Raw genomic sequence first — 23,004 nt, 5'->3', positions numbered from 1 at the left:
TGAGCAGAAACACCTGGTAGGACATCCTTATCATTATTTCACATTCTTTTTTTTTTTTTTTCTGCACTCCCACTCAAACTTTTCCAAACTGGCTTTGGAGAATGCAGCCACACAGGATCAGCTTTGGGGATGTTCTATGAATGCCATTGCTTTTACTCCTAACGGGGTGGAGCCATTGGCTGGGGTGATCACCATGCAAATAACCGCATTAGCCATTTGTTGTATGACTGCTTTGTATGCCTACACACACACACACACACCACGCTTTGGATGTGTGTCTTGATGGACCTCACATGTCTGTACTCACAGCCTCCATTTGGTCAAGACTCAGATGTTCCCAGCAGCTGCAACATGGGTGCTCTCAGTATACTACCCTCTCCCACCTGAAGTAATCACTCCTACTTCCATCACCACAGATGAACTTTCGCATGTATTTACAATTCACACCTTTGGCCTTCTTCTTTATCTTGTTCTCCTCCTCAGTTGTTTCCCTTAAGTCCTATTATGATCCATCCATGTGGCCAGTGTCTCCCTTACCTATAATAGCTCAGATATGCCACTGCCCTGGGAGGTCCCAGTTGCTTATGCTCCCAGCGGCAGGGTAAATGTCTCCCGTGGGTTTGTGCAGGGCAACCTGTGGGATGCCTCAGTTTGCTGACAGCGGAGGAGGTCATGTCTCAGTGGGGGGGAGGGTAACTAGGCCTTTTATGTGTCACATCCTAGGGCTTTGGTTTTTTTCACGGTACCTCCTTGAGCAAGGAGTGACTAGGCAGTGCAGCCACACTCTCTGCATGCAGGACCCTCCTCCCCACCCCCAACTGGACTCACGAAGTCTCCCATTGCCTCCTAGAAGTGCCTCAGGATGACACTGATGATTGCAGTGTGTCCTTGTTGAAGTGGGATTTGGAAGGGCACCCTTTCTGCATGGCATGGGAAAGGTGGAGTGTGTCTGTCAGTTGTTCCTGTGAGGGGTTGCTCACCACTGCCTCTCAGCAGCCCAGAAACTCTGATAAGATTTTGAAGGAAGCCCCAGGGAGGGCAGGGAGGGAGGTGGAGCCAGGATGGGCCTGCAGTCTTGTTCCCACTGTGTATAACCGTCAGAATGTGTGGTAGAAGACCAGGCTGTCACTGGCTTCAGGGGCATCCATCAGCGAAAGAGTTTCTGGGGGGCCTGTCAATGAGGGTGTCCCAGAAAGGAGCCATCCCTGTTTCCTGCCGAACCAAACATTAGGGACAAGACAATCGAAAAGCAGACTGGGAAGCCTCTTGCCTCAGGGCCGCCTGACCCGCCCCGGCGGAGCCACTTGCTGAGGAAGCAGCAAATCCTCCTCATCCTGTGCAATTTCAGGACGATCAGGAAGGTTCTGCTGAGGGGGATTTAGTAGCTGAAGTTGATGGAGAAAGAAAATAAATGAAAAAAAGGAAAATAATCACTGTCTTCTAGTACAGTGGGAAAAATATCAACAGAATCCTGATTTCATGTAATTCAAACCAGATGAAGAGAACCTCACATCCAACCAATTCCTTTGATTTCCAATTGATCTTATGGGAATGACCTTAACAGAGTTTTTGGGAGTAGAGGGAACTGTGGCAAGCCACCTGACTCTAGGCACACCAGCGAGGGCAGGCAGAGTTGGAGGTGACAGACCCAGGCTCAGAAGTTGGCAGGACTGGAGCCAAATCCGCATTTTCCCACATATCAGTTGCATGATTTGGGGCAAATTACTTACCATCCCTGACCTTCAGTTTTCTCATCTGTAAAGTGAGGGTCATAGCTACCCCTCTCCAGTGACACACCCACGAAGCCTTGTGGACTGGGAGGATGAGCTGGCCCAGCATACTGGGGGTCTCACTGGTCACCAGCCCCATGCTCTGATTTCACAGGATGATCCCCAGCCTTCATCTGGTGGTGACCACTTGCCAGAAGAGCAAGGCTGGGGTCTTCAAGGTCTATCCACAGTGAGGTAGTGTCCACTTTCCCTTTCCATATTGTGTCCACTGCAAGACACTTGTCCTAAAGAAACACATTCACAAGCACAGTGAGACATTTATGCTAGGGTACAGCACTGTTCGGCAGCAGGAACAGAGTGGGAAGACTCTAAATGTTCCTCCAGAGGTCAAAGTCGAATGAGCCGTGGTGCCTCCATTCAGCGGGACATTCTGCAGCATTTAAAAGAAGCAACAGGTTGATAAGTGTGGCCGGGAAGGGGCCGAGTCCTAAAAGGAAAGCGTGTCCCAGCAATCACAGGGTGTCCATGTGTCCACACCATGAAGAAGAAACAATGGCATGTCAGAGAGCACAGAGGAGAGGCCTTGGGCGCCTGTGCACCAAGCTGCCACCAGCTGCTCAGGTCTGTGGTCACAGAGCTGGTCAAGGTGGGCACGCCCTCTGCACAGGAGGTGCCGACCTGGACCTGGCAAGCCATCTGGGACACGTCACACACTTGAGACTCTTCTGTTAGTGACAAATCCGTGGCCAACCTGCTCCGCTGATGCTCCTGTCCCTGAGACCTGCATCCCTGGGCCTGAGGTGAACCAGGACTGGAGGGCAGGTGGGAGCCTGTGCCAGAACTTGGGACATGAGGCAGCCCACGGGAGTGGAGGTGGCCTGGCCCCAGAGGGAGAGGGAAAGTGAATGTTCTGGAAGAACCACCAGCCTCCATGTCCAGGTGCAGCCTTGGAAGTTTGTAAGACCTGATGTCACTGGGGCAGGTGTCACTGGGGGCTGGAGGAGGAGCCTCATGAGAAACCTCTGAGGGTAAGGCGGGGCGTGTGGGATGCCACAGTGTCAGCAGGGGGAGGAGGGGAGGGGAGAGCAGACAGGGTGTGTGTATTTTTCCTTGGGCCGGGGTGAGGGAGCTGGCTTTGAAGAGCCAGCAAGGGGACGTGTGAGAATGTGGGGCTCTGGATGGAAGTCGGCTTCCCTGATTGGAAGCAGCTGTGGGCCTTTGACTTTCTGGAGGATCACAAAGTTTGGTGTCCTTATGGTGTTAGGGGTTATTCCAGATGATTTCCTGCCACCCAGGCCCTGCTGAATTGGAACCATTTCCTACCCACTCAGACATCCAGGACTTGTGGGGGTTCTGCGGAGGCAGCGGCACCGCCCTCCACATCAGCCTCCCAGCCTGCTCCCTGGAGCGCCGTGGTGATTCAATCACAGGGGCTCGGTGCCCCGGCCTTGCAGCCTCCACTTCTCCCCTTCCCTCTGAGTGATTTGGGTCACTCATACTTCCGAGCAGAGAAATTACCTCTTTGAAATCTTCTTTCATGATCTAATTCTCAGGAGCCCTGGGGTAAACAGGAGCTTGAGAGCAGGGTTTGAGAAATTGCTAGATTGATAATCAGGTTAGGAGACAGTGATTGGAACTCCTCGGGACAGTCTCCTCACCCATCCATTATGGCGAACGATAGCATCTACCCCAGAGGGTCATATTATTTAGCAAATGGATTTTATTGAAATTAATTTTCATTTTAAAATCCTTTTAGATTTTCAGAAAGATGCAAAGACAGTGCAGAGAATTCCCATAAGCCTTTCTTGGTTGTGGTCTGTGCCCTTGCCAACTCCTGTGCCTTCAACCTGTGGCTTTCTTGTCACAGAGCCGGCCTTGGTGCTTCCCCACTGACCAGACCCCATGGTTCATGCAGATGTTACTAGTTCCCTCCTAGTATCCCACTTTTGCTCTCTGATTCCATCTGGACCCCCTATTATATTCAGATGTCACATACCCTCAGGCTCCTCTGTTCTGCGACATTTTTTTAGACTCGCCTTGGTTTTGATCACCCAGAGAGCTTGGAGGGGACGCCATCAGGAAGTTCATGGAACATCCTTCAATGTGGGTTTGTCTGCTGTCCTCCTCATTAGACTAGGCTCATGGGTTTTGGATAAGAAGATAGCAGAGTTGATGCACCCCCCTCATCACACCACAGTAAGGGTTCCTGCTGTTGGTGGGGACTTTGACCTTGACTCTATAGGGGAATTCTGAGGAGTCAGTGATGTCATGCAGGTCAGTTGCTCAGAAAAGCAAGTCCACGAGGACAGAACAATGCACTGTTGAGCAGGTGGTTATGGAGGGTTTTTCTGGTCAGGGCACGTGTCAATTTCAGATGAGAATGAATCAGATCAGACTCCTGTCCTTAAGAGACCTGCAGTTGGGGTGTCCACGATGCCGGCACCTCTGGTATAGCATTGCTCTTATCACTGTGCTTTGTTCAGCTACTTCTGAGCCACGGTCTCTGCAGGTAACTATGGCTCCCACTGTGGGCAACAGGGCATGTGCGAACATGAGTCTGAGTTGACATAACAATTTCTGGCCAGGAATGAATAGCCCAGGAGACAAAGGGATAGATTTACAGACAGCAGTGAGCCACAGGAAGGGAGAAGAGCCTTTCACAACAGCAGAACAGCTCTCTTGGGGACTGTGTGGCCAGGGTGGACACCCACAGCAGCTGTTGCTAACTTTCCATGCAACTGTGAAGACTCCCTCCTCAGGGTCCCATTCTTGGTTCCCTTGTGCATAAAGTGGGGACAGCAGTATTCAACTGGCCTTGCTCACCAGACTCTCTTTAACCTAAATTGATGTTTAAGACCTTTGGGTAAATGTGGAGACAAAGGCCATGTCCCAGCCCCCTGGAAGTTCACAGTCTTCTGCTGTAAGACTTGGAGAGCCTTATGGTAGTAAGAACTTTAAAAAATAGGAGGCTCGATACAAATGTAAGGCATTTTGAATAAAAGGTGGAAAGGGCCTCATCTGTTTTTCTGATTGCTTTTTTCACCGGGATGGCTCTTGTCGGTTCATCCTGGAGTATGAAACACCCAGGATGGAAGGTGTTCTAGGCCTGAGGGTTGGTGGTGAAGGGTGAGCAATCTTCTCCTCCATCTCCCACAGCCATCGGTGATTTCCAATCAACCCACCTGCAACCACGATGCAAGATGGTCAGTGATTCCCTGAAGCTCGGATCCACCATGTCCTCCCCCATCCCTGCTGAAATCACCCAGGAAACAGTTCAGTGATTTTGTTCCCAATCAGTGAACTTTGTGGTTTTAAAAGGCATCTAGAAATTGCCCTGTACCCATGCTCCTGGACTCGTGATGGGACGACCCCTGGAAAGTGCATGGGGTGTTGACATGTCTGTTGCACCCATAGGGTGCACTGGACACCCTGAACCCTAGATCGTCCTTGCTTGGCCCAGCCTGCTGTGAGTGTACTCCCAACACCAGCAGGAGCCTCCAGTAGGGCAAAGCCATCTGACACAGAGGCTGTTTTATAAGAAGGTGTTGCAGAGCTCACAGAACTTTTTGGATATTATACTGAAGTGGAAACAGAATGACCATGTGGGTACTTGAAATACAGTTTCCACTGGATGCATATCGGTGAAGACTGTCGCCCAGGTTGGCCCCCGGTGGGGGACACTGTCTGTGCTTTGTCTCCTGGGTCTTTGCTCCAACTCAGAGGGGTTTCCATTGTCTGGTGAGGAGCAGTGAAGTCTACTCTTCCTCTTTGTAATGCTCTAGACCTTTTGGTCCCATTTTCCTAATTGTTGAAGAGCTCTTGGCATATTTGGAGCCACAGTAAAAAATGGATATTAGGGAAAACCAATTATTTTTTATTTGGGGAGATAAGAGAAAAATGGTAGCTCAGCACTATGCTTGGCCTAGACTCTTAGGACTTAGAAACGGTTGAAAGCACACCAGATACCCTCCCAGAGCTATGCTGATCAGCAGGACTACAGGAAAGGATCATTTTGTACCAGGAGTTTTATGTTATGCTGTGTATAAATTGAATTTGTATTTGCCATGATTTTTGAGGGATAAGTTCACAGCCTAGAGGAATATTAACCAGTCCTAGAAATGGTCTACAAAACAATAGAAAATCAAAGAGCCCCAACTCATTATGTCCTCCTTCTCCATAGATGCAAAACAGAAGTTCTCTGCCTAGAGCAGACCCTGTCCTCAGAAGGACATGCGCACAGAAAGGAGATGCACCTGAGTTTTGCAGGCATGGGGGCTGTCTGAGCAGCGTGTATGGGAGCACTGAGCTATGAATGGCTTGAGAAGGTTGCTGCTATGCTTGGGAATTAGTGGGGCAGTGGCCTCACTGTTCTTCTGAGCCCCTGAGAATGGGATTTAATTTCTTGGAGCCCAGAACCCCCTCTGGATAGTATGCACCAAGCCTAGTGTGCAAACGTTGCTTAGTAAAGGTTTGTTGTCTGACCCTCTGGACACTCTAAAATGTATGGTCCTATGGGTCAAGGTTCCACAACCTTGGCACAGCGATTCCAGGGCCTGGTGATTCTTTGTCCTGTGCACAGTAAGATGCTTAGCAATGTCCCTGGGCCTTAACCATTAGATGCCAGTAGCCAACAAAATCCCACATACACACCAGTTCTGAAAACCAAACGTTCCAATGTTGCCAACTGTCCTGGTGGGGCAGATCACTCCAGCTGAGGACCTCTCGTGCAAGCACACCTACAAGATCTCATTTTGAAGAATGTACCAAACTCCTCCAGTAAGAGGTCCTCTGGGGATCAGATAAGAACACCAAAAAGCAAAATGGAATAAGATGAAATCAGATGAGAAAGTCAAGATCTTGTTCTTCATGCTCAGTATGGTTTATCAGAGGCTTGCAATCCTCACATGCAGATACTAATACTGACCAAAGCCGTTTACCTTCCAGAAGTTATTGGGAGGAGGGCTGGCTGTGTTTACCCAAGGCCTGCAGTCCCTGCTCACCCACAGGTCTGCTTGGAGTTGCTCGTTTCTTCATGAACACTTCCCATCTGGCTCACAGTCGCATCCTGTCCGTCTTCCTCCCTCAGTGATGGAGGGGGTTGGTGTAGGTAGAAGTTGGCTTATCATCATGATTGCACTTATTCATTTAGAACACTGAATTCCCCTTGAGATGACAAATTTGTTCTCTGTTGAAGGTATGCAGCTGGCTGTTTACACCAGGCCCTATAATTAATTGGGTCCTGTCACTGGAACGCATGCTCTCCTTCCTTGGCTTTTCAAGTGTGAAATCTTAGAAGTGGCCCTGCAAAGTGGAAGCTTCTGGTCACATTAACTGAAGGGAGCAGACCTTCAAGGCCAAACCTTCCGCACCTCTATTTTTTAATTGGCTCTTGACATGGGATGTAGTTCCCTAACCATTCACGTCCTTGGTTGAATCTGGACTGCTTTAAACATTCATTATTCCATAGAATTGGTCTCAGCTTGTTTTAGAGTTATTGTTTTGCAAAGCTTATTTAGACACCACTCTGGCCTCCCTTCTAGTTTATGTAAGTGTTTTCTCCTGAGACCCACTGCTTGCTTCCCCAAGTGTCTAAGGCTTTACTGACCATGAAATCTTATTCATAATCTATTGTGAGGCAGAACAAAGGCACCAATTGGACATGGCCTGCGCTCACCCAAACTTTCCCATAAACATATATATGTATGTGCTTCTGTTTCTTAGAAAAGTGTCAGAGTTCTCGGGTGTTGTGGAAATGTACCTTTGACAAAAACCAAAGCTGAAAGTATAGAGCTGACTGTGCTCCTCCTCAGTTCAGCTTTCATTTCATTGCTCCAGTCTTGGCCTTCATTTCCAAAAATCTCCTAAGGTAAGTTTCCAGTCATCTCATCATCTCCCTCCTTTCCATCCCAAACACACAAATTTCGGGTAAAGAAGAGGGAGGGCAGTGGTCAAGAGAAAATGTCAGATATTAAGAGAAGATAATCGCATATTCCTCAATGACACATGAAAGATTGATATTAAATTGATTTGATTAGCCAATGCAGGACAAACAAAACAACAGACCCAATTGCTCAAGATGTCAGGTTTTTAAAATGATTTGATCAAATAAATGGTTGATCTGAGGTCCTGCCTCGATGAACTCATGTAAACATATATTTTAAAACAGATTTTTCAAGGAAATCTAATGGACTTAGAACATTTAGGTCAAACAACACAAGAAATGTGTAAATACAGAAGAATCTTGTCTCCTGTAACTGACAACTCTCTTTGGAACAATTTATCATTTAATTTATCTGAACATCAAAAGAATTCCTCATTTTGAAATATATTTTTTCAAAAAAGATCATTAAATTACATGTTTCTTTCAAACACAATCCAAGCTGGAATGGAAGTCTTCGTGTATGTATCTATTGGTGTTTAAAATTATAATTTCCCTCAAGAGACACCACCTGGTCAAAGAGAGCTTGGTTCTGTTCAAAGGACAGAAAAGTTTAAAAATTATAATTTAGGTGATCCCCTTCCAAAAGGATGTGAAAACTGTTAAAGGAACTGCATTTATGAAGTGGCATGAATGCCTTTTTCTTTCTGAAGGCAAGGATGGTCTGGGTAGCCCAGAGACCAGGCCCCTAGGAGATTAGCCTCACTGCATCTTCGAGGCCAACATGACTCAGTTTTCGATGTTCCCAAAGAGTGAGTTTATTCTGTAACAAAATTCTGTGTGTTTGACAGTGGGGACCACAGCCCCCTGCACCATCTCTGTTTCTTGTTCATGGAGAGCCAAGGCCACTGAGCATTCCTGAATGGAAAGGGACAGGAGTGTGGCACCGGGGTGTGCCCTCCCATTCCCTAACCACAGGACCTCTTTGTTCTCTCCTTCCTCTTATTTTAAAAAGAGATTTGGAACATCTGTTTCACTTGCAGAAAACTTGTCTTATTTGCAAAACTCCTGCCTCATCCCTTACTAAAACTCCTTTGGAGACCCTGCAACTGAGCTAGCCCATTACTCAAACAGCACAGGGATCAGATTCCAAGTGCCTCTGGGCTCAGCTGGCCAAAGGAACAAGGGTGGAATGTCAGTGGCATACCTGGGGTCACAAGCTCAGTTTCCCCTCCCCTTTCAAGAGTTTGTGGGAGGAAGATTTTGAGCCGGTCACCATCAACCACTTATACCTTGTGTGGAGGAAGAAATGGATTGCTTTTTCCAAGGCTCCTGGGACCTCCCTTGATATCAATCTGGCTCTGGACTACAGTTACCTGAAAACCACCTCAGTCACTACCACCATTAGGAACTTTTTGTTGTTGTTTTTTCGTTTTAAGAAAAGGGGAGCTTCCCACTTCCCTCCATTTAAAACTTCAGTTTTTAACTTACTTATTTTTATGTGGTGCTGGGGATTGAACCCAGGGCTTCACACATGCGAGGCGAGCACTCTACCATTGAGCCACAACCCCAGACCTGCTCAAAGCTTCAGTTTTTAAAATTGTAAAATTGTGATAAAAGACACATAACCCAGAATTTATCTGTCACGGAGCCGTTTCTGAGCGTGCAGCTCGGCAGCATTGAGTCGACCCCCACTGTTGTACAACCGTCCCACTTTTTACCCCCAGGGCTTTTTCATCTGAAACTCTGTCCCATTAAGTGCTAGTTCCCTTTTCTCCTCCCGGCTCAGCACCTGACACCCATCACTCTCCTTTCTGTCTCTACGACTTTGCTCTAAGTGCCTCCTATGAGTGCAGCCATACAGTACTTTTCCTTTTGTGGCCGGCTTATTTCACTTCAAGGTCCATCCATCTTGTAGCATGTGCCAGAATTTTCCTTGTGAATTGTATGCGTGTACCACATTTGGTCCACTCCCCCGTCCTTCTATCTTTTGGCTGTGGTGAAGAAGGCTATTGTAAACATACCTGTTCATGTCCCTCTGTGTTTTGGGGACATTTTTATTTTCTGAGGAATGAGTAGACTGTTTCTCATAGTAGCCGCACCATGTTACCTCCCCACCAGCCACGGACAAGGGCCCCCGCTGATCCACATCCTCATCCCCACTTTTTTCCCTCCCTCGCTCCCTTCTTTCCTCTGCATGAAGGATAGGAAGGGATATTTCACTGTGGTTCTGATTTGTATCTTTTAATGTTTAGTGATATTGGACATCTTTTCATGGGCTCATTGGCCACTTATCTACTTCCTTCAGAGAAAAGTCTATTCCAGGTTTTTGATTTTTTTAAAAATCTTTTTGCAGCTGTTGTTGGGTTTTCAGGAGTGCTTTGTATATTCTGGATGCTAATCCCTTATCAGATGACTGACTGGCAAACAAGCGCTTCCGTTCTGGGCCCTGCCCTTTTACTCTGTGGATACTGTCTTCAATGCATAAACATTTTTAATTCTGATGAAGGTCAAGTTGCCATTTGCTTTTTTGCCTGTGCTTTTGGTACCGTATTCAAGAAGTCACTGCCAGATCCATGAAGCTTTCCCTGTGTTTTCTTTTAAGAATTTATAGTTTTAACTCTTATGTTTAGATCTTGGATCCATTTGAGTTCATTTTAGTATGTAGTATTAGTAAAGGTCCGATATCATTCTTCTGCATGTGGAGACCCAGCACAAGTTTTTGAAAAGACTGTCCTTTTCCCATGGGAATGATCTTGGCACCTTGTTGAGAATAATTTGCCCAGCTATGTGAGGGCTTACGTTTTGGTTTGCCATTAGTAACTTTTGCTGTATTCAGGCATTCTTTGGATTTTCCATGTTTTCATGGGGTCTATGTCATTTCTGTGCCTGTCTAGTTGCTACATTATATTACAAAAGTTTTGAGAATGGTGCCCAGATTTTCTTATTACTTTGTATCTTGGTGTTGCCTAGCGGCTTTCTTTTTTATTTGCTAGGATTAATCTGATCAATGTAATCAGGCAGGCCTTATTGACTCATGTGACCTGTTAAATGAGTTTACATTGATTCCTATTTGATACTTGCCACCCTGGGCATGTCATAGGCAGACTATGAATACCTATGGGGATTGACTCCAGGACTCTCCTTCGCCTCTAAGACCACCAAACTCTGATGTTCAAGTCCCTTATATAAAACTATGTAGTATTTGTGTAGTGGCACCCCTTCCTCCACCAATGCATCTTGAGCTTCTCCAGAGACCCTCACCACAATTGTTCTTGTTAACAAAATATCAGCAAAGACCTCTGCAAAAGGGCTCACTGTGGTTAGACACCTATTTCCTGTTGTTCTGCTCTGTCTTATAAAAACTAAATTTAACCGTGGACTTAATGGATGTACTCTGCTTTTGTGGTATAATCTGTAAAATCCATGACTGTTCTAAGAAAGGGAACAATAGGCACCTTCTGAGAACTCAAAGAAAAAAAATTACTTTTATGTAGATCCCTGCAAAAATGAACATATCAAGCCCCCCTCCCCCCGCCCCATGCTGCCACTGGATATAAAGTAAAAAGAATTTCTAGACCCTGTGTTCTGAGGGACAATTTGTTTTAGTCGAAAACCCCCTCTGGAGTGCCTGCAGCCAATAAACCTGCTTCTTGCTAATTCCTCCAGTGTTCAGCCTCATCTGTCCTACTTCATTTGCATATAACTTATGTACATCTTCCTACATACATTAAATCATCTCTAAATGATGTATGATACCTACTACAACATAAATGCTGCATGGAAATCTGTTATGCTGTATTGCTTAGGGAATAATGACAAGAAAAAAAGCCTGTACATATTCAGTACAAAATGCATTTTTTTCCCCAAATATTTTCATTCCATGTTTGGTTGACTCTGTGGACAATGGCTGCTGGATAACAAGTGTGGCCACTAGTACCAGGATATGTAAGCCCCTATCGTCAGAGGGAGCAGCGGCCCAGTGGGGTTGAATCACGGTAGAATTCTCTTTTTCAGTCCCATTTCCTGGATCTTTATTATCCTTCCAATCTAAACTCTGGACTGGCACAGGTCTTAGCCTCATGGCCCCATGTTCTTGCCAGGTGAGCACATTTTGAAGCTTGGAGTGTAACCCACCTCTAACAGCTCCTGAGGGAAAGTCTCCAGACCCATGTGGTGAAGTCCTGGGGCCTTTCTGAGCCTCAGCTTCCTCACTGTAAACCAGGTATTAAGTGCCCTTCCTGGCTGCTCTGCGTGGTTGATAGTGGACGTTGCTGCCGGGCACGTAAGAAGGGGTGAGCATTATTTCAGTTTATCTTATTAACATTCAGATGAGGAAGCCCATCAAGACCACTCATATTATTAAGCTTTCCTTAATTTTTTTCCTTTGAGGAAAATTAGAGCGAGAATTTAATATGGTGGAGACCAGCACCTCTTGACTTTTCTTAAAATCTGAAAGCAAAGCAGGCAGCTCAGAGCATCCCGTCCCCTCAAAGCGGGAGGAGTGTGCACCATTTGTGCATTTGCACATGCATCTGTTTTTCCGAAGGTTTCACTTCCTTTTGTTTGGGTCAGTTTGGAGCAGTGAAGTCAATATGCGTTAAGATGTTTTCAAACCTTAACGACGTGTGACTAGAGTTGGATGGCCTGATGTGAGATTGGGTGATGGGTTCCTCACCAAAGCCTGGCCCATGTGATGTTCCCAGGGAGTGGGTGCCTGGAGGGGAGCACCCAGGTTGATGGGCTAGGCTTCCAAAACTAACTCTCCTTATTCCCGAAACTCTTCTACGAGAATTGTGCTCTGAGTTTGAAGCGGAGACAGAATAAAAGAGAGGAAGCGGTTGAGCACTGGGGAAAGGCTTTTGGGATGTGACCTTCCGATCTTGCTCACACAGACTCCTATTCCGCAGTGATAGTGGCTATAAGAACGTGGAGAATTCCCTGAACTCACACAGAACGTACCCTTCAAAACACTTCCACACATGCCTGACTCCCAAGTTTCCACCCCAAATCCTAGAAGGCATTTGATTCCTTTCTAAGACTCGTCTCTGCCTCCCAATGTCAACCTGTCACAAGACCCAGCTGGCTCTGCCCCTGAATAGTTTCTGAATCTGATCAGACCGCGGTCCTCTGTTCCTGCTGCAGCACCTCAGACAAAAACACTGCCAGCTCCTGTGTGGTCACGTGGGCATCTCAAGTGGCCTCCTGCACCTATTCTTAAGCAATACCATCCACTCTTTACATGCCCTCAGAGGGCTGAGGAGCTGAGAGCCATGAGGACTGTCCCTGGCCCTTATGATGGAGCCCCAAACCAGAGGGTTATCTGTAGGCCTTTAAACCTCATGGAATTTTCCCTCCTGGATTTCTAAGTTCTCTGGGGCCTAGGTGTCCCCTTTCCTTGGCACTGTGTCTCCCCTTTGGATTGCTACTGTCTTTGCCTCCTATATTGTATTTTGGAAGCAGATGCTTTGTTTCCTAGCTTCACAAGTCCACAGCTAAAGGGAAATTTTGTCTGGGATGGATCACACCTAGGGTGATTCGATCTGAGACGGTGTTTGGTTGAAATTCGGGACATGGAGTTGATGCTGTAATGGTTGGAGACTTTGGGGATGCTGTGGTGGGGAATGTGTTTTGCACTTTTCAGTCAGTTTGGGGCAGTGAAGTCAATATGCGTTAAGATGATTTTTTGGGGCAACAGAATGCAGACCGTAGTGAATTGAATGGTAGTATCTCCAAAGATATTTCCACTAGGAACCTATAAATGTGACCTTATTTGGAAAAACTACCTTTGCAGATTAGTGCAGTAAAGAGATGAAACCACTCTAGATTACAGTAGGTTTTAAATCCTAAGACATATTCTTGCAAGAAAAAGGAAGAAAAAGGACAGTGGGGAGAAGGTCATTGCAGACAGGGGCCAAGATCAGAATGATCCTGTCCTAAACCTGGAACCCCCGGAGATGGATAAGAGGCTGGGAACCTTCTCCCCTAGAACCTTCAGAGCAAGTGTAGGCCTGCTGAAACCTGGGTTCCAGGTTTCCAGCTGTGAGAGAGAGCAAGTTTCTGTCTTAAACTACCAATTTTGGGGTAATTTGCTATGGTGGCCCAAAGCACTGACATTAGCCTTTACTTCCTGCCCCTCTTTCTGTCCACCATTGCTGAGCCCGATTTGCCCCGCAGGGTCTCTGCCCTTGTGTTTCTTTTGCGGGGAAACCTTTCCTTGATGCTTGGCTCCTTCCCATCTTTGGGATCCGCTGGAATATCTGTTGCCGAGGGAGGTCTCTGCTGACCACCCGAGGTAGATGGCCTCTCCCAGTTCCTCCCTGTTGCCTCACCCCGTTGGTTCCTTTGTCACACTGACACAGCCTGTGACTTTGTCATTCATGTCATTTGCAGGTCTGTTGTCTGTGCTCCCCACTAGAACTGAGAGCATCTTAAAAGCTGGGGCCCTGCTTCCTTGTAAGGCTGTGGGGCTGGGTTCATGGTGTTTTTGCTGAGTGAATGAGAAGCAGGGGATTGCTGTCCCTCCCTCGACTTGGTACACAGAGAAACAGATGGTTTGAGATGTCAGATCAATAATGGCAGAGCTCTCTGGGTGTCTGTAGTGCCCTTGGGGGCTGGCAGGGCCTCTGTCCCCCGCACTGGAATCTGTTCTTTCCTCTACTGTAGATTCCTTTTTAAAGGACCCGGGTGTCCCATTTTGCTTGCTGACTGGCTTTCCTGTGCCCCTGTCACCTGCAGGCTACCCTGGACTCTGGCTCTAGGGTCTGGTGAGTTCATGCACCTGCCATTTGCTTTCATCCCCACCCCCAGTTTCTTTGCTCTTCTATTATTTCTTCTGCTCTCCAGGGACAGGACCCCTTCCCTGCAATGCCAGGGGCTGATCACCTTGGTCATCCTCACAAATTTATGACAACCAATGGCCATTCTTTCCAAGGTCATGTAGCTCCATGTTGGGAGCTACACCGTTGCTAGTCTCCTGTGTTGAGCACACATGTGAGTGAATGAATGAGTCCAGAGTCCCCTCAGAACTTGACTGCCAAATCCGACAGCCATTTACCAAGGGGTGAATGTGCTTTTAAATAGTCTAGATTCATGTTTCACATTCCCCCATCTCCTGGGGAAGCCTCAGGCTGTTGGAGGTTGAGGAGCCCTCAGACCCCAGAGATACCAGCTGCACTGTAGCTGTACCCCTCAGCTCCCAGGATATATAGCTACCCTCTGGGAGGTCTGTCTTGCTTCTGAGCAAATGCATTTGGGGGCAGTAGCAGGGAGGATGACAAGAGACCTTCACATAGTCACAACATTGCCATGGGTCTTTATTGATCCCACCCAAATGATCTGACCTCTGCTCCCGAGATGGTGCCCATGATGAGTCAGCTCCAGGTAGAGTCAGATGCAGGTCCCCAAGGCCCGAGGTCTCCTACCTGCTGCTCCAGGAGGGGATGGAGTCCCTTCCGTTTAAGATGAACCCAGGCGTTAGAGTGCATCTTGCCAACAAACACTCCTGGTTCATGTCTGCAGATGTCAGCTCAGTTGAGCAAACTGGTTTGGTGAACTTCGTGCCAACACCTACCAGGTGCTGAAGATGCTGGGGACATGAAGATGACAGTGGCATGCACCTGGCACTCTTGGATCTCCCCTCCCATCAGAGGGGACATGGAAGGACAAAGCTGTGTGACCGTGGAGGAGGACACATGAGAAAGTCATGAAATGCCTGGATTTGGCATCAGGCAGACCTCACTCCTGGCCCCAGCGTCTCGTCTCTTTAGCTTTATGACCTAATTCCCCTGCTTCAGCTCCCCAGGCAGTGAAAGGGGACATAAGAGCCCCTACCCTGTGGGATACACATGAAGTGACATGGGATGAGGCACAGGAGTGCTCACTGGAATTACAGGCCATGACTCCTCTATGCCTTGGCAGAACTCACTTCCTCTGCCACACACCTGGCTTGAGAAGTTAAACTGCTGCTCCTGTGCTGATGTCACCCTTCATAGCTTCAGGTGGAAAGCTGCTCCTCAGAGCTCTGTTGGGAGCCAAAGTCCAGTTCTTTGAGGTGTTTTGGAGGTGAGTTATCTTCGAGGGCTGCCTGCAGACACCTCCAGTCTTCTTGAAACAGATTCTAACATTGTAAATAGTTCTTTGGCTTAGGCAAAAGGACTGATTTATTAAAATTAGTGTTGCTGTAGACGTGCTGGGTATCTGGTAGTGCCCAGCTACAGCTCTGGTCAGCAGGTCAGCAGGTTATCCAGGAGCTCTTGCTTGAGGAGCAATGTCCCTGGGTGATGGGAACAGGGCTGGTAGCAACTGCAAGGCACGCCCAGACAGCCCTTTGGAACCAGTATAAGACAGGCCTGCATGGCTACACCCTCACCTGGTGAGTCCAGCCTGGCCTTCGCCCAGAGTAGAGGGGCACTGGGTGGAGAGCCCAGGCCTGGGCCTGCCTGGAAGTAGCCCCATTGGAAAGCCACATGTCTGGGCTGATTTCCCATTGGCTGCTCAGCCCTGCTCATTTGCATGACAGAATGTTCCCTCTCTGTGGCTCTCTCCATCTCTACCCACCAGGTGAACTTGGAAGGGGCTTCTCTAAGTTGGGTTGTCCTATTCTAAGGCCCTAGACTTGGCCTTCCAGCCATGGGCACCTTTGGCATTTTGCTTTGACATTTTGCTGCCTTCCTGCTAAAGTCTAAGCTCTTAGAAGGCAGGGACAGTGTCTAATCACAGCTCAGACACCAAGGGGCAACTCTTCAGCATCTGTGGAGGAACACTGAGGAATCCCAGGCCTTCCACTTGATCATTATTAGCATTGTCACCATTGTCATTGTAGCAAAAATGACAGCTTATATTTGTAGAGTTATTTTGAGGTATATACTATTGTACATATGTCATTTCACTTAAAATCCCCCCACAATCCTGTGAACCAGCAAGGAGGTGTCATTATTGTGACCCTCTTCCAAGGAGGAAACTGACTTGGAGAGTGGTGCATGGCGTCTTTCCCCATGGCACCTGCACCTGACGCTGAACTGCAACCTGTGAGACAAGGCCGCTCTCTCTCCTGTTGTAGTCCTGGTCACCTCTGGGACAGTATCCCTCTATAAACACCGTGTCTCCAACTCCTCCCAGCAGAAAAAGGAGATTTCCAGCCAAGAGCTGAGGGTTTGGGGCACACAAAGTATCCAGTTAGATGGCTGATGAGGGTTTCTGTGTTTTCACTACATTTAATTTTATGATTGCTTTCTATTTACAGCACACAAGACTGGCTTCCATTTGGGTAACTGCTGCTGTCTCTTCTTATGGCAAAAACTTCAAAAAAATAATGTTACGGAGTAAAATATCAACAGTAAGTAAATGGTGGTGGGGGAATGCCCAGCTAGGGCAGGAGGCCTGGGGTGGGAGTTAGTGACTGCAGTGGAGGCCCCAGGGTCCCAGGACTTTCTTGAGCTTGGCCTTTCCCCCACTGAATGCCCAGCCTCTTCCACCACTCTCCTCTGGTTGCCTCTGTCTCACATTCTTCTCTAACAATTCCCTGGCTTTCCAAGTGCAAAGAGGACTGTCACACTTCAGTATGCCCTGGGCACCGAGCACAGTGCTGGGAGTTGCTGGTGATTGATGGATTCCTCTCTCCTGGGCTTGGCTGATCCCTGGCAGCATCTGGCAGGCAGGAGTCATGGTTCACAGCAGTGAGGAAAAGGCTTGGAACTTTCTTATCACTAGTGTCACCAGGCACCCCTCCCTTCTGGCTGATGGTCTATGGTGACCACAGCAGGGAGGTTGGCCAGGGGCATGGAGCTGCTGAGAGCTGTTGAGATGGCTGGAGAGTGAATGAAGGGAATGAACCCGTTCAGAAAATTTGATGGGCAGGAGCCTCTGGTAAAACGTATACATTTATAATTTAACTTACTTTGTAGCTTAACTTCTGTTAAAACAAAAACCCTAGGAATGGTGGCGGTCCACACAAGCATGTCACATTATTTCAAAAATGTTAATGTTGCAAGCATCCCTCCAAGACTGTGCCCCATGTACATTGGGGTGAATCCCCTGGTTTGGAAGCCTCTCTGGGAGAGGCCTTCTCTTTCACCTCTTGGGGTCTCCACTCACGTGGCATGGTGTCCTCCCCGCCTGCTGGGCTTCCTCAACATGTTTATTCCTGTCTTCTTCATGGCACTCACCCAGATCTGCCACCAATTCGATCCTTCATTTGTTTTGCCTTTTTGTCTTTGTGGCAATAGGCACAGAGGTGCCATCTTGCTCTCACTTTCAGCCAATCACCAGACAGGTGAGTGAACTCAGGTGAGTGAACTCAGTACCTAGAACAGTGCCCAGCTTCAGTAGGTGCTTAGTGAATAGTGAACAAATAAAGGGGCCACCGTAGAACCCCTTCCGATGTATTTTCATGGAGACTCCTCTTGATATCTCTGCAAACTAAGTCTAATCCTAAGATTTAAAGAAAAAAAAAAAAAGCCAAACCACTTCCATTTCCTCCCCAATCCATCACCGTGCTCAGGCAGGAGATTGCTGTCTCAGTGCTCCACGGCTCGGAGAAGGTATCAGGTCAAACCCTGCCCTCCCTGGATTTCTGAACTTGAGTTATGACTTCCAGACTTTTTTGCATGACTCCTTTGTTTAACTTGCGTCCTGCTGAGGCGGCTTCTCTTGCCTTTTTGAAGGAAATTGTTTTCACACGAGAAAATGTGGAGCTCATTAAAAACCCGATTGTGAAATTTCTTTCAGAAGAAAAAGTGTTTGTGCCACTGCTTGAGAAATTCTGCAGAGTCCGATGTCCAGTCCAGGTATTAGAAGTCCCAGGTCAGGCAGCCGCTTCCCGGTGAGTGCTCCCCCACCTTGCCTGCATCCAGATGGCTTTCCTGTCCCTGTCCCAATCCTTTCTCCTTACTTCTCTTCCAAGTCTGAGCTGTCCCCCAGGTGTGAGGGAGACCTAGGTGGGGAGGAAAAGAAGGAATGTGGGCAAGTTCAGTATCTTTTTACTCTGATCCTGGTAACAAAAGTTTGAGTGGTTCCAACATAAGGAAATGAAGCCAGATGTTTGGGGGAGGGAACCCACAAACTTCAACAACAATGTATCACCTATATACTCCATAAATGCCTCTATTTTAACCACAGACTCTGAAGTTTGATATCAGCAACTTAGGTGTGGAGTGCAAATTCACATTGGACTCAGCCAACCTTTGTTTACAAGTGGATTCCTCAAGCTCATGATATCATTTTAGGCCTGTTGTAGGACCTCATTTCCTACTCGTGGTAGATTGCAAGTGATTCTTCAAACCTTCCTTAGCATGCCCTTTACCTTGTGACCTGTGTGCCCTCCTGAGTCACAAGAGCTTGGTCAAATGATGGTCTCAGACAGGCTTGTAAAGGGCTGTCCATTGGGCTTTATGGCTCTGAAGTCCCTTCTATTGCCATGGGAAGGACATTCTGGCTGGTCTCCTGGAGATGAGAGATACGTGGAGCAGAGAATTCTTCTTTCTATCAAGGCCACCCTGAACCACCTATCAAGGCCAGCAGCCAATTACCAGACAGGTGAGTGAACTCAGTGACCATCACAAGGCTATCTAGCCAGTAGTGACATCACAGGGCTATCCAGCCAGCAGGGGCCTTGTGGAGCATCACTATGTTTTGAGGGTGTTTGCTATGCCCATGGTTGTGGCAATAGATAAGTTATGCACCACTCTGAAAGAACTTCCGATCTAGGGGGAGAAAAATGTTTACACACAACTAGGATTTCTGCATCTGCAGCCAGTGCTGGGTAACATTGATTAAATGTTTATTTTGTTTTGGGTCCTACATTCAATGCATTACCTACATTCTCTCATACCAACCCTCCTAGGTATATAACTATCATTATTTCTATTTTACAGATGAAAACACTGAGAGAGGTGAAGGGCTTGCCCAAGGTCACTCAGCTCAGCAAGTGGGGGAAGAGTGAAGATTTTAATCCAGGTCTGTTTAACTTCAAAGCCCACGAGCATTACCATTATGTTTTGCAGCAAGTCTTAAGTATTTGAGCAGCAATGAGGTTCACGACATATTCCTTTAAGACAGACAAATCAGGTGGAACTTGCTAGAAGGGATAGCATTTGAACTGGCCTCTGAAGTGGTTTTGGGCAGGATTCCATGCAATGTGGTAGGAATAGAGAAGTGCTTGAGTGCTTGAGTGGATATATATATATATATATATATATATATATATATATATATATTTTTTTTTTTTTTTTTTCCTGTAAACAGAGCAAGGTGTTCAACAGCTGCTGCAGTCAAGTTTCCAAATCCAGCGAATGGTCGCATTTGGTGACCTCAGGAACCCACTGCTGGACAAGACTTATAAAGATACAGTTAGTGAAAAATTCCCTTGATACTAGTCGAGGCTACTTCAAGGAGGTAAAACAGGCAGGTGTGTTTTGTGGCATGTTGACTTAACCTGTTCAAAAGCATCCTCCCTTTAATCTGCTGGGATGCCTGGAATTCCCACCTTGTGCTGAGGCACTAGCGGTGCCAGTTGAGTGCACACATGCTCTTTGAGATAAGTTGAGAGGAGGGCAGGCGCATGTGCCTGCGCAGGGATGCCTGTGATCTGGGAGCCTTTCACAGGGACGGGAAAGAGGAACTGGAAACATTGCCAAGGAAAATGGGCACCAAGCATGGGCTGAAAATTCCAAAAACAAATCTCAAGACATTTCCCCCAGGGCTGGTGCTGATGAGAATGGAATCTCTGTGCCCTTCCATCAGGAAGTAGCCCCCTGCAAGCCTGTTGCTCCGCTCCTGCCAGGTAGCCTCAAGGGTCTGGTCAGCTCTGCACCTGATGGGTACCGAAAACATGGCTTCAGGGCTGGGGGATCCCCTGCCCCCAACCCCCTGCAGAGTTTCTACCCCCCACAGGATGGGGTTTTGGACAAGCTTTCATGTCTCACCTGCTAGAATTGTCGCCCTGAGGATCGCCACCAGGGCAGCTGCTGCATGGCACCTGCACTCACATGGCTTTCTCTACAACCAACAACACCACGATAGGTTGAGATCAGCCATGTCAAGATGGTTTTGAGTGAAAGTGGGAGAAACTTAATTTGAGCAAAGACTGGCTAACAGTGACAGTCCGGCAGAGCCATGCCAGATCCAGGGATTCATGACGTAGTCCCACCTCACTCCCAACTTCTCCCTTCCAATTCTCCTTACTCTGATGGCTCCATTGGGAACCACAGCTCAATGGCTGCTGGCATCTCTGGATTTCCGCCTGGTCCTCCCAGCAACTCCATGGAGAGGCAGAAGGTCCCCTCTTCTAAGTCCCACAACCAAATCTCACTGGTTCTGGCTGGCAGGACTTTGGCTGTGTGGCTTTGGCCCATCCCTGGGCCACATTTGAGGTTGTGCTAATTTCCTGTTGCTGCTCTAACAAATGACCATCAACTGGTTTAAACAATACAATTGTATTTTCTTACAATCTGGAGGTCAGAAGTCTGGCAAAGCAGCTGGCAGGACCATGTTCCTTCTGGAGGCTATGGGGAACGACCCACTTCTGTGTCTTTTTCAGGTTCCAGAGGGCCCCTGCTCTCTTTGGCTAGGGGCCCCTGTCACTCTGACCTGTACTTGGTTGTCACATATCCTGCTCTGACCAGGCTCCTGTTTGTCTCTTGTGAAGACATTTGTCATGACATTGGGGCCCCCTAAATAATGCAGTATAATCTTGCATGTCAAGATCCTTCATCACAGGGCTGGGGTTGTGGCTCAGTGGTAGAGTGCTCACCTAGCATGCACAAGGCACTGGGTTCGATCCTCAGCACCACATAAATGTAAAATAAGATATTGTGTCCACCTAAAACTTAAGAATAAATATTTAATAAAAAAAATCCTTCGTCACAGCTGCAAAGTCCCCTCTGCCATATTAGGTGACACTCTCACAGATTCTAAGAATTAAGATGCAGACACTTTTGGGGGACCATTATTTTGCTTATCTCAAAGGCGATATGATGTTCTGATTGATTAGTCCAGATTCACAAGTCTGACCCTGGAGCCCCACCGAAACCGTGTGGATAAAGGATGGGAAGGGGTAGCTCCCTAGGGAAAGAGGTGGCTCATCACCAGACATGCAGGGACAGGACATCCAGGAGCCAACAACAGCCAATGTCCAGAACAGAAAACAGAGAAAAACTGGGGACTCTCTTGAACGATTATTGTTAGACTCGCTAACAGATTTCTTTTGGGGGTGAGATGGTTTCTTTTAGGCCTTGACAGGTAGTTGGCAGAGCTTAAGCTCAGAATGCATCATGATCATTTTATTTCACCAGAAACTTTCATTACAATTAATGTCATTTTTTAAAGCAATGAATGTGGAGTGTGGTGCCTCCTCCTGTGACTCACAGTGAGCTGCGTGCTGATCGGGGTGCATTGCTAAGACAGGAGAAATGTGGAAAAGCACTTAATTGTTCTTGTTTCTGAGGAAGTTCAAAGCGTCCGATGGTCAGGGTGGGTGGGAGGAAGAAATTCTGGGACAATGGAAAACTACATACTGTATTGTTACTGCCCCTTAAATCCCCTAAACTTAAGAGAAAACAATCTTCAAAAGAGTCATAAAGCACATGAAGGGACGACTTGCAGGGACGCTTAGCTGGGCTCAGCTGCAGCAGTCTTCACGGCTGGGTTTTGAATCAAAATATCAGCGCGAGGCACAGTCTTGAAGTAACAGACACACATCTGCCGACCCGGAAAAAGTGGATGAAAAATAAACTTGGTGACCAAACCATGCACGAGGCCGGGGCTCACAAGCATCCTATCTGGTTCCTCTTGGGGCCATGTTGCTCAGCAGATGCAATGAAGGAGATCAAGGAATGTTGGCAGGCTTTGGTGGAGGAGAAAGACTATGGTTAGTGTCCTCTGTAGGAGGGACTCCTGGTCTTGGCTCCTCTGCATGACCTTCCATCAGAGACGGTGGGAATAGTGAGACTCCACCACGGATGGACAGGTAATGACACAGGAACTGCACCCAGGAGAAAGCAGGAACCATTGTACATGCGGAATCCGAGCTCAAGGGGCAGCCCTGTCTAATGGTTACGAACTCTGTCCCTGGAATGAGACAGAGAGGAATTTGAATCCATTTAACAACTGTGCAATAGCAGGTCAGTTACTTTAAAGTTTTTGAGTCAAACAATGATTAAAATCCTTATCACCAGCTGGTCACCGAATCAGTGAATTATGTTTCCTTTGTAGGCATCTTTGCCTGGAGTCCATGAGAGCCGGGAATGTTCTGAAGGCCAGAGTTTTCCAGTGGAAAGTGATGGGATCTCAAATAAGCTTAAATAAATGAAATTATGAGTTACCATCAATCACTCAGCTGGATGCCCAAATGATGCATTAGGACCCCAATCCAGACTGCATCTCTTGACCCCACTTCTC

This window comes from Marmota flaviventris, chromosome 2 (genome assembly GCF_047511675.1).
Source record: "Marmota flaviventris isolate mMarFla1 chromosome 2, mMarFla1.hap1, whole genome shotgun sequence".
NCBI lineage: Eukaryota > Metazoa > Chordata > Mammalia > Rodentia > Sciuridae > Marmota > Marmota flaviventris.
The sequence above is the reverse complement of the archived record's forward strand: the minus strand, read 5'-3'. Positions refer to the sequence as shown.